The 12,330-nt window shown below is 33.6% G+C and overlaps 1 protein-coding gene across 3 annotated transcripts in view; it reads left to right on the top strand.

Annotated features, from left to right (window-relative positions):
• The first annotated feature begins 2,782 nt into the window (after positions 1-2,782).
• Positions 2,783-12,330, top strand: part of LOC128869817 (ABC transporter G family member 20) — a 275,425-nt gene continuing 265,877 nt past the window's right edge. The window contains exons 1-2 of one of the 3 annotated variants that reach the window (XM_054112429.1): positions 2,783-2,909; positions 3,386-3,694. The gene's annotated coding sequence lies outside the window, so the exon portion shown is untranslated. Of the gene's footprint in view, positions 2,910-3,128; positions 3,695-12,330 lie in introns of all 3 variants that reach the window. The other 2 variants (XM_054112424.1, XM_054112421.1) reach the window with 2 other exon arrangements.

Genomic DNA, 12,330 nt, shown 5'->3' with positions numbered 1-12,330 from the left:
ATCCACTTTTCATCGCCAGTGACGATGTGACGCAGAAAACCTTTTCTTTTCTGTTGTTCAAGAAGCATCTCACATGTCACCAAACGTCTCTCAATATCGTACACATTTCACGTCAGATAAAAGAGGATCCTTACACTTCAAACGAATGTCAACTACTCCGTTCGGGACCCCACACATACACCTTCAAATCACCAGTATATTACTAGAGCAAACACAAAAATAGTATTAGCAGCGACACCTGTTTAACGAGGGCGGAAACTTATTCCCATACCCAATATATTTCCGCCCTATGTTCCGACTAGGAGCTATATAGTATGCATTATGATGTTTTTCTTATATCGTTTGTTTATTTTCTATTGAGAATGCCATTTAAATGGATAATTGGATCTATGTAGTTAGTAAGAAACTCTGTATTTCTTGACTTACTAAAATGAATTAATCCTCTTTGTAAGTTATAAGAAATTTTATCTTTTTCTTTTACTCATTACAATTGAAGCTGGTTAATTATAAGTTTAGTTTACTTTGATTAATTAATTTAGCATTAATCTGTTTTCATAGTCTGTAAGAAATACTGTATTTTTAGACTATTAATTGAATTAAATAAATAATTTATCAAGGAGTAAAAAAAAATTCAATATTTCCTGTAACAACGATGAACACTGCTTTTTGCCATTTTCCCATCTAGTTTCATCGAGGTAGATCGCTGCAGTGATCGATATCTTGAAAAGTAGTTACTTTTAAGTTTATGCTCGTTACCAAGGTTCAAGGAATTTTCACACTAAAAAAATTCGTTTGCTGTTTTTAGTTTGTTCTATTCAGTTGTGAGTTACAAGTTTTTACCAATGGAAGTCAACAAAGAGAAAATTCGGTACATTTTACAGTACCGGCCGCTTTGAATTATGAATGGCCCCTGAAATTATGAATGGTTTTTATGGTGCCGATACTGTTACAGTAACAGCTAAATACGTGTAATTTTGGTTTCGTTGATTCCAGTCAGGCATTTTCGATATTAAAACAAATGTATATAATATCGAATAAGTCGATAAAATCACAGAAATTCTCGAAGTTGAAGGCCATGTTAGTAGTCGTAGCATCGTTCAGGAGCTAAAGATCGACCATAGGATAGTTTTAAACCATTTTCGCAACAAATTTACGCTAAAATAATGGATTTATTTTTGCCCAAACTAATATTTCGTTTATAAAAAGATTTTTGAAGTGAAACTTCTTAGACGTCAATGGACGAGCGAGAATTTAGAGTAAAATTTCAAGGCCATGCAACGTTTTGGGCATTTTCGTGCCGCGATAGAGAAAAAAGATATAACGTAGAGGAAAAGGAGAGAGAGAGCTATACCTTATATACTATATACCTTAGATACACTTTAGGCTATTTTTCTTCAGTTTTTCCTTGTGGTTGCTTATTTCTAGTGAGAAATAACACTGCCTACTTTTTGGTGCTTGTTTGTTGGTGCAAACTTGTAGGAAATATATTTTTGGTGCCTACTTTTTGGCGTTAAATTTCCTTGGTGTCTACTGTTTGGGGCGTTTTTGGTCCCAATTTTTTTGACGTTTTTTTTTTGTGCTTTCTTTTCAACGCTTATGTCCGTTTCATGGCTAGTGCTCTAAAGTGCTATCCATTCCGGCGTCAGATTTATTGGTATTGCCTTGCGCTCCTGGAATAGCTGCGTTTGTGCTGGTGATAAACGCACGGAGTAGTGCGCGTTGTTGCCACGGTTTGTGTCCGGCGTTTACCTACACCGCTCGACCCTTCTCCGGGTTTTGTAATTTTCGTCTATTTGTATTCTCTGCAAATGTTGTGAATTTATTTAGATATATATTCTTTCTCTCTCTCTCTCTCTCTCTCTCTCTCTCTCATTGTCTCTCGGGTCTCTCCCTCTTTCTTTGTCTGCCTTGAAAGTTTAACTTCTGTTATGTGTACTATGCTAAACGCACATTTTTTGTTTCTAGATTCGTGCTAGAACTAAAATTTCGTGTAAAAATATTTATTAGTGAACCGAATTATTTCAAAATCGTAAAATTGCTAATTCTGAGCATGTAAATATTTGCTCAATCGAAATTCCTGATTTTAGGCAACGATTTAAAAATTAAAAAAATGCTGGGTTGGACACTAGTCGAAACCGAGTTTGCTTGAGGGCACCGATATTACACTAGTATTTCAATAGTAAATAAATAATATTCGTAGAAGTTCAGGCCCTCTGCGTTATGAAGTCAGTTTTAGCGGAGACCACAACCATTCGATCGGGTGCATTAAAGTAAGGCTTCACAAAAGTTTAAAAAGCGCAAGCTACAGATGGCGATCATAAGCAAATAACCGATTACAAGCAAAAAGCTCAAAGATAAATAAAAATCAAAATTACTACTTGATAAAATTAAAACTGGTTCTGAGCGCACACCGCTAAAGTGCTTTAGGCCAAGATGCTCGCCGCTGGCTAATATGAGAAGCGAAAAAAGCTTTTAGCGCTATTTGTATATGTAGAGCCAACCAATAAACTGACAAGCGTACATGTGTGCTTAGATTGCATAGCACAGTACTTGCGGGGAGCACTTTGTGTTGATTCACTACAAGCGCGCGTATCATAAGTGCGAGCACATGTAGTCAAGCTTATTAGCTAAGAAACGCAAAGATCGCGGCGCATAAATGTGGCAGCAAAAACAAGCAGCAAGCAACAACAAACAAAAGCACAAATCGCCGTAAAGCGACGGGGCAGCTCTGCTGGCCGTTGATCTAGCCAAGTCAGTAGATTTGCTGTTCTCAGCTCAGAAAGCGTAGCAAACAGTCTTCATCTGAACATCGGTTCGAACACACACGCGTTTTGCAATTTAGTCACGCCAAAGTCGATGAAGCTGCGTCGCTACAGTTAAATAAGAAATTTTTAACATTACCGCAAATTGTTAGTCAAGTAGCAAAATTTTCGACACACATACATGCATATCTAGTTTGTTTTTAGCTTTTGCAAAGCTGGTGTATTTTGCGGTTACGAATTCTGCTGTCAATGCTACGCTTCATTTTGACGGGTTTTCCGCGTTTAGCAAATCCATTATTATTTTTATTTTTATATTTATTTTTGGTTTGTTTGTTTCTTTCTGCGTGTTTGCTTTGTTGATGTCAGTTTTATTGCAACAGTTTGCTGGAAACTAGTCGGACGTGTTTATTTTCTGATACGATTCTTTGTCCCAGAGCGGAGAAGCGCCTACAAAGAAGCACACAAATATATGTGCAATTACATACATACATACATACATTCGCTGAAGTGCAAGTCAGCGTGATTTTGTGTAATAGAGAGCTCATAAATAAAGAATTAACTTTTGAAGAAAAAAATAATCAAGAAAGAAGAAATTAAACAGCTTAAGATTCTTGTGTTTGTAGCGCATAACAAGTTCCTGATTCATTGTTTACGCCAAGTCGAAAGGTCACCGAAGACAGAGCGATTTTTTGCTGTTTCATTTAATTTTTATTACTTGAAAAATTCTTAAACATTTTTTTTATGATTTGTGTTGCTGAATAAGCAGCGAAAAAGTGATTGTGCATTTAACAGTGTTGTTATTGTGTTGCAACTCGAGAACAAGGAAGCCTGAAAAAAATTGAAAGTTAAACTTGAAACTGAAATTGAAACTGAAACTGAAATTAAAACTGTATCTTACAGCAGCTGTTATTTTCCGCTTACTACAACCACAGGTAAGTTAGTCGCTCAAGCTCATCTCTTCGTATGATTACAGGGTGTTCTTTTTAGATTAGTAGAGTAGGATTTAGGGATTAGCAAGGTAAAAAAAAAATAGTTGGCGTTTAATTGCCGGTTCGCATTTAGAAGGAAAAAATTTTAAGAAAAAAAACCGGTTCTTAAATATATAAATGTATGTTTTAGAAAAGAAAAAGGAAGATAAAAATTAAAAATAAAAAAATGTGTAACAAATTAACCTTTAACTACTGAGGTGAAATATTTGGACGTAGTTACTGAGGTGGGGGTAAATTTTACCCCTTTATAATCTATAAATAATTTTTGTGAACGAAGAATTTTTTTTAAACTATTAGTTTTTAATTGGAATACTAAAACATATTTTTAAATGAATAGTGTAATAAATTTAAAGAAAACGAACTTTTAGTTTAACAAAACAAGGACTTTATTTCATAGTCACTTTTCTTAAAACTAAAAAAACAGAACTAACATAACTTAAAAAAAATTGTAAGACAAAATTCAAAACTAGATAAAGGCACTTTTCACAGCCAAATTGATGACATTAGAATCACAAAAAAGAAAAGAAAACAAAAATTATGTTCAAAAAAAAAAAAATTGCAGATCGATCTTTTTGGAGGATTTTTACTCATCAAATTCCTTATTTGCACACTTCACGCATACGCGTTTACTGCATCCCATACACATAGGCTTAGTACAAAACAAACAAACATGTGGAGTCTTCCGCTTCAACCTACTAGGGCAAATGTAGCATAACTTTTTCGCAGTTGTGGCCGGCTGTACTAGAGGGGAAGCTACGGAGTCTGGTCCTAAGATGCTACTTATATTGTCTCGAATTAACCTGGGTAGTCGAGGATTATGCTGTCGCCTTTGCAAATGTGGTAAAATCAATTGCCGGCCTTGACTTTTCAAAAAGTCTGCCCTCGATTTATCATCAAACTCAGCACAAGATTGATATATAACGTAAGCATTTTCAGCACTTATATCCAGTAGTCTATAAAAAATTGCGAGTGGCCAGCGTCGCGTACGTCGAGTGGGTGAATATATGGAGCACTTCTTATCAAGTTCATCAACTCCCCCTTTTGTGTTATTATAATCTGCTATTATTGCCGGCTTTCCACTTTGGATATCGCTTTCTTCCCTGTGATGCATAGAAGATAACAAAAGAACAGCTTTTTCTGGCACATATGATAAAATGGTAACTTCTTTGGTAAAACCGTACAAACAAGATCCAATTGGTCTGTTTTTATTGGGCTGAAATTCGGGAGGTATTTCCCTTTTATTTTTCTTTAATGTACCCAAGTACGTAAGCTGTCTTTTTTTAATTCTTCTATAACCTGCATTGAGGAAAACCAATTATCAGCAGTAATATTTCTGTTACTTCCTTCCATAATTTTAGTTAGCCTTAATACGGCTTGTGATGGTACTGATAGCCTTTTTTCTTCAGTTGAGAGACCATTTCCGTCAGAATTTTTGCCATGGTATATATAAGCGTTTTCTATAAACTTATTGAACAGTTCTGAAATGGCAGCCAATGAATCCGTTAATAATCGTTCCTTTCTGTCTGTGTAGTCATTAAATCGTAAGCAGCTAAGGATGCATAGGAATCGTTCCTCCGACATTATGGACCTGAAAATTTGTCTGCCTGTTCCATCTGTTGCAAATATAAGGCTAGTGTGTTCGTGATTCGATTTGAAAAGGGACGAATATATCAAAACACCGAAAAATGCGAAATGTGTTGAAGAATTAGGTTCTCTATATTTCTATCGAAAAATCTTGACCAAAACCCAATTATTCCATCTTCAAGGTTTTGCTGCAATGCTTTTGGCAAGCGCACGATGTTATGTAGTGGAGTTTTACTGCACCGTGCTGGCTCTTTTGCTGACCACTTATACCCATTTTTTCCATAAAAATATTTGGTTACTCCTATTGACTCAATTGCGTCTTCTCCATCTGCATATTCATAGCATTGTCAATTTCTTTAGCAACATCGTCCTCGGAAACATCACATTCACTTCCTTCTTCATCTTCAATGCTCATTATATCATCTGTATCACTATCTTGAAGGCAAAAATCAGGATCAGCAATTTCATCATCAACGTCACTGATTTCGTCATCGTTTTCCAGCAATCTGGCTATCGCTAAGTCATTTAATTTGCTTGAATTTGACATAACCTAATAAAATAAGTTGCAATAAATCGTAGGAGTAGTCAAAATGATTCCACGAAAAACTAACGCTAAGCCTGAGAAGTGGTATTTTATTTTCTATTAAATACTTACGCTTAGTCTGATGTGGTGGTCAAATAATTTCTATTAAAAAAATACGTAACCCCGGACGAGTGGTAATTTTGACACCAGCACTGGTTATCTCCGCTTATACAATACCCCCGACTGTAGAAACACAACTGAATAATAATCATAGGATGACGAGAAGATACCAAGAGAATGAAATTGATAGCGCTCAACTGCAGAGAGGAAGAGAGAAAACAAACTACGAGGTGTAAAATTTACCACCACCTCAGTAGTTAAAGGTTAAAAAAAAAAAAGAAAATTAAAAAAAATTTAAAAAAAGTAAAAAATGAAAGATTATATAAATTGTATAATTATATTATAAAAATTATGAATTAAATACAAAAACAACAACAAAAATGTAAAAAATATATAGTACAAAACAACAAAAAGGTATTAAAAAAATTTTTTTTTAACAAATTAAAAAACGAAACCATCAGATATATACCATCCGAACGTCAGATGAAAGAGAAAGATAAACATTTTTTGTCCTACCTCCTTCGCATATACGCTTTTTTGTTATCCTTTCGGGGGAAATAGAAAAATAACAGGTAAAAGAGGTGTATAAAGGTTTTCCATATCAAATAAAATAATATAAAATTGGTTGCACTAAAACTGTGCCTATGTATTAGCAAAACAAAAAATGTAAAAAATAATAAAAAATTATAAAAATTATAAGAATTATAAAAAATAATAAAAAATTATAAGAATTATAAAAAATTAAAAAAAACATAAAAAAAACAAAAATAATAAAAATAACTTAAAAAAATTAAAAAAAAGTTATAAAAAAAAACTTAAAAAGAACGTAAAAAAAAGAAAAAAATTATAAAAAACGAGAACATCATATATAAAGTACATATAGGTACGACTGCCAAATGAAAGTGAAAGAAAAACATTTCGTCCCCTTTCTGGGTTAAGCCAGTATCTACAAAATCATAATTTTCAGTAAATCGATAAAAATGTTTAGAGTTACTTAACTTCTATGAAAAGTTATAGCTTATTTGATACGATACTTATAATATAGTATGTAGAGGTGTTTGAATTCAAACATGTAGATACGAGAAAAATCGAAACGCTCTGAAAAGAATTCTATAATTATTATGATCATTAATCATTATGTTTTGTTTTACGTAACTGGAGTGTTAAGGAGGGGTTTTCACTAAAAATCTCAATTTCGAAAAAAAATGAAGTCTCGAGGTTAACACACCTCCTTCGCATATGTGTTTTTTATCCTTACGGAGAAAATAGAAAAATATTACATAAAACAGGTGTACTATATAATGGACAGTCAGAAAATAAAATAATGTACACTTTTTTGTCATATAATTCTTTTACCTACTCAGTAGATCATGTTTGCACATACTTATAATGAATTTACTAGATTTGTTTAATTTCACTTTTTTCAAATATGCAAAGTTACCCAAACGCATAATCAGTATTGCATTTTTCATATTGCTTTTGCTCCATAACTACGTATAGTTTTACGTTAATTTTGATCCCAATTTGTTGTGCCTTATTTGTCCTATGAAATTTAAAATCCTGGCAATTCGTTTAACCGTTTAACTGAAACAATTTATACGGAACAATGTGTTCCATACAAATCGAAAAATCGTGCAACAAAGTTCATGCACCTAATGTTTTGTGGACTTTATGTTTTGTGTAAATGTAATAACTGCCTAAAACCTAATAGGAAATAATTTTGCCAGTTTTTGCCAAAAAAAACATCACACTAAGTTCTCCTCCACTAAGTCTACAAAGCATTTTTTAGAGCAGAAAAGGTTGGAGAAAAACGTATGAGGCTATAGGAGTGACCAGAATTGATACGGGAGGCATATTCATATTCATTTTTATTTTTTGCAGGACTCCCTTCCACCTCTAGAAACGTTGTCACCAAAACAAAAAAAACTGTTAAATATGAATTTTTAAGCCGATGGAAGAAGGTTTAGGGGTTTGAAATCTGCTTCATGGAAAACAAAATGTTTGAAAAACACCCTCATCAGATTTTTTTCTTAATTTTTTAGTACCTGAGACAATGATCAGTAATCCCTATTAGTTTCAAAATGGGATTTCCATGACGTTTGTAAAATTATATTCGGTGAATTAGTGGAAAATACCGTTTTAGCAAAGCACTATTTAACATAAAATTGTGTGCACTTGTTGCTTCCCTGAGTAGTCCATTTCACTAGATCACTGGTATTTCGGATTTTAGAACGCTTGAAAATCGTTATTTATATTACGATTCTCCGTCATATTATGATTTGCTAAGTTTTTATGTTCCGCATTGACTGGAATATACAATAATATTATTTGGAAAATAAAGATGAGTCGCGACTAATTTTTTTACATTATACATCACATTATATTTTCATACAATTTTGTTATTGAATAACTTTTTTAATAAATAAAGCAAAAAACAAAATATTTTTAGTGATGGAAATATTTGCGTGCTCCATTGCTTGTTTGTTTTTATACTCCAAATGTCTGATTTTATACTCCAGCAGTCGGGTTCACAAGTGTCAAATATGATTGACGTTAGACGTCACTTGAAAAATTTAAAAGCCTCCCGATAGGGTGATTCATTTTGCGCCACCTTGTGTTATCTCTCTTTAGAAAAAATACCAATTCCAAACATTAAGCTCATGTCGGAACCACTAAATCCTATCCGACTGACTAAGTAGTTTCTTGGGCAGCTTCATATCTCTTGAATAATACAAAATTGCAGAAATAGCGGCCACCCTAATGTACGTACATATACAGTGAGTGTCGGTGAAAATCGAACAGCTATTTGCAATATCAACTTTTGTTTTTTAGTTTATCATAAATATTGTTCATATTCTAACAAAAATGGTATAAACCGTGGGTCAAAATATTTTACAAAAAAATCGTCAAAATTAAAAAAAAAATGTGGTAATTTTTTTCAGTTTTTTTCTAGTTTAACACGACTTAGAAAATAAAATAAAATTTAGGAAAAATCACGCAGTCATCTACAAAAACTTTTTTTTGGTATTTTCGGGTTTTCAAATATATATATTGTACATTGAGTGTCCTCGAAAATCGTACACCACAAATTTTTGGATAAAAATAAATTGCTGTAATTTTTTTATAAATTTAGTTCGCTTCTCTCAAAAATAGTATATATATAAATATAATTGACGCGTACAGCCTTTTTGGGTGTTTGGCGAGCTCCTCCTCCTTGTGGTGTGCGTTTTGATGTTGAAGATCTTTTTCATGGCAGAAATACACTCGGAAGCTTGCCATTGCCTGCCGAGGGGCGACCGCGATTAGAAAAATGTTTTTCTTAATTTTGATGTTTCACCGAGACTTGAACCTACGTGCTCTCTGTGAATTCCGAATGGTGATCACGCACCAACCTATTCGGCTACGGCGGCCGATAAAATAGTACATAAATAATATTAAAGAACTTACAAGAATTCCATACATTTTCATCAAAATTTCATCCCCAGACTATTTTACCTAGATTTTACTATGCCCAGATTTCTTTTCCATTCGGGAATTGCGTCTTAATATTCATAATAGGATAGAGTAAGAATTATTTTAAGTAAATATATGTATCTAGTCTGCAAGGTTCTTGTAATCATGACTTTAATAAAATAAAATCACAATTAAAGTGAAATTTCAAAAAATAAAATATTAACTAATTTTTACTTTGCTCCAACGAAAATGGCACAGGAAAATAATCTAACAAAAATCGTAAATACGCCTATGTACTTGCAAATATTTAAAAGAAATTGTTAGTTGAAACTTTCCTTTAATAAAATATATGTAAAATTTGACTTTTTCTTTACACTGATTAAATTATTTTGTTGATTTAATACAAATTTAGCATATATTCTTCTAGCATTATTTTACATAAGTTATAGTCCCAAACTCCTTAAAAGGCTTACAAAAACAGATGAACAAAGTTCTTTAAATTTAAAATCCCGTGTCAGAAAAAACCTTACAAGGCTTACTGCTTATATTTCTGATCTAACAAAGGAAAATGAAAATTGAACGATTTTATTTAATTTCAAAATATTCTCCATGCCGATCAATGCACTTTTGCATTCGTTTGAACCAATTTTGGAAGCATTTGCAAGCAGTGCGGGCTAAAAGCTCAATCTCACTTATGGGAACTCAAGCATCTTTAGAAACTTCGAGTTGATCCCGCTGTCAACGGATCAGTGAATAACCTCGCTTAGTCCAACCGGAACCTGCTCCACTCATATTCCGTCAAGGGAAGAGTGGGCGGGGTGCTAGATTTGGGTACAGGGCCTGATGAACTTCTTCACGGATCGATCGAAGTTGGAAGGAAAGGTTGGCGGAGGAGTTTTATGCGAGGAGCTCGCCATCACACTCAAATTCAGGTTACCGGACCACTGCAGTGTGTTCCAGGCAGAGGTAGCCGCAATTAGGGAGGCAGCTGATTGGCTGCTCACATGCGTACTAACCAGTCAGGAAAGTAAATATTTACTCTGACAGCCAAGCGACAATAAGGGCCCTTGGGTCAGTGACGGTGCATTTGAAACTGGTCAAGGAATGCTTGACCTCACTTTCGACTGCGCCCGAATGATATAAGCCTCATCTGGGTTCCTGGTCACAGCGACATTGCGGGAAACTCTCAGGCGGATGAGCAGGCCAGACAAGGGACATGTTACGTGATTTCCACGCGAAGGGAGAGAATTGGGATCCCTTTGATTACCTGCGACCTGCACATAAACTTGTAAGGTCGCGAAATCCTTCTAGCCACGTGTGGACCGCGCGTGCTCGGACGAGCTTCTGAGGTTGACAAAATATCAGCTCTCGAATCTCGTGGGTTTTCTCACAGGTCGCTATGCGCGAGGAATACATGCTGTGAGACTTGGAATCACCTCGAGTCCTTTTTGCGATGGATGTATGGAGGATGAGGTGGAACCATATCAGCACATTCTCCTCAGCTGCCCTGCTCTGGCGAGACTAAGATCCAGGCATCCTGGCTCTCACTTCTTTGCTAAGCCTGCTGATATAGCTGGCGCTGACATGCAAAATCTGATGAATTTCATCATTAGCACAAAGCGGTTGACGCAAACGCAGCATAATCATCGTTTGTAATCCACACATTCACCTCACCTCCTTCATAATGGTATCACAAAGGACAAATCAATTTTTCTTCCTCCAAACGTGCTCATTCCTCGGGCAATAATATCAACCTAGCCTAGCCTTTCTTCTTTCCGCTCCTTCAATAGCCTATGTTTTAAGGAATCGTCAATATATGTTAATAAATATTATCAGTCATATCCAGGCGTAAATGCCTTTTACTAAGTGTGGTACTTAAATTAACCCTTTGCGGTCGTAAGGCTACTCTCAGCCATGGGATCCAGCCATTTGTTTTGACGAGCTGAACTTTTCAAGCCACTGTAAATAACATTAATATAGCTCACTTGACAAGATTACCTACGTTCGTTTACAGGAAGTTATGATAAATTTTTCACTGGAAATGTCAGATGGAATCTGACAACGGAAATAACGGAAATTCGAAAAAAATTCATAAAAAAAAAAATTAATACATCTTTTTCTTTACTATTGCATATATACAAAATCTAGTTCAACAACATCAATATAAATCATAGTTACAATTTAAGCTAATATAGTTTTAGCAAAAATTTCTTTATTATACATCTGCTTCATATTTTCACAAAAATAGTATAATAATTAAGTTTAAGAATTAATTTTGTATCACAGAAAATCGATAACTATTTTTCTGTTAATTGATTTTCTCTTAACTTAGTTTTGTTAATTTAATATCAATGGGGCTCATATAATAATTTAATCATAGTCACAAGTTTTTTGAAAGATAAAAGTGGCTAAATTTCATAACAATTTCTAAAATTTTAAACAGTTTTTAAGTGTCCTTTAAAAGTGTTCTAAATCATATTTTTAAATATTTTGAGAAGCTTTGTCGAAAAAAATTTATGAAAATAATTTAAGATTAATTTTTTTTCGACAAAGTTTCTTAATTTAAATTGTACATCATTTTTATATATAAGAATATATATAAGAATAGATATATAGAATCTAGTTTATATTCCCACAAAACCAATTGAAGTCATAGTTCCAGACATTTTAATATACTTAGTTAAAAGGAAGCATACAATTTTTTGGTAATTTTAATTAATAAAAAATAAAATTATAGTTTAAATAAAATTGTTTATTAAAACACTAATTCATATTCATACAGAGCACACTAATAGCATTTAAACATTTTTTTTTTTAAACTTAGAAGAAGCGGAAAATTCTCATCGAAATGTGAAAAATTTCAAAACCTTTGAACAAACTTTTTGAAAAAATTTATAAA

This window comes from Anastrepha ludens, chromosome 2 (genome assembly GCF_028408465.1).
Source record: "Anastrepha ludens isolate Willacy chromosome 2, idAnaLude1.1, whole genome shotgun sequence".
In the NCBI taxonomy this organism is placed as follows: Eukaryota; Metazoa; Arthropoda; class Insecta; order Diptera; family Tephritidae; genus Anastrepha; species Anastrepha ludens.
The sequence above is the reverse complement of the archived record's forward strand: the minus strand, read 5'-3'. Positions and strand labels throughout refer to the sequence as shown.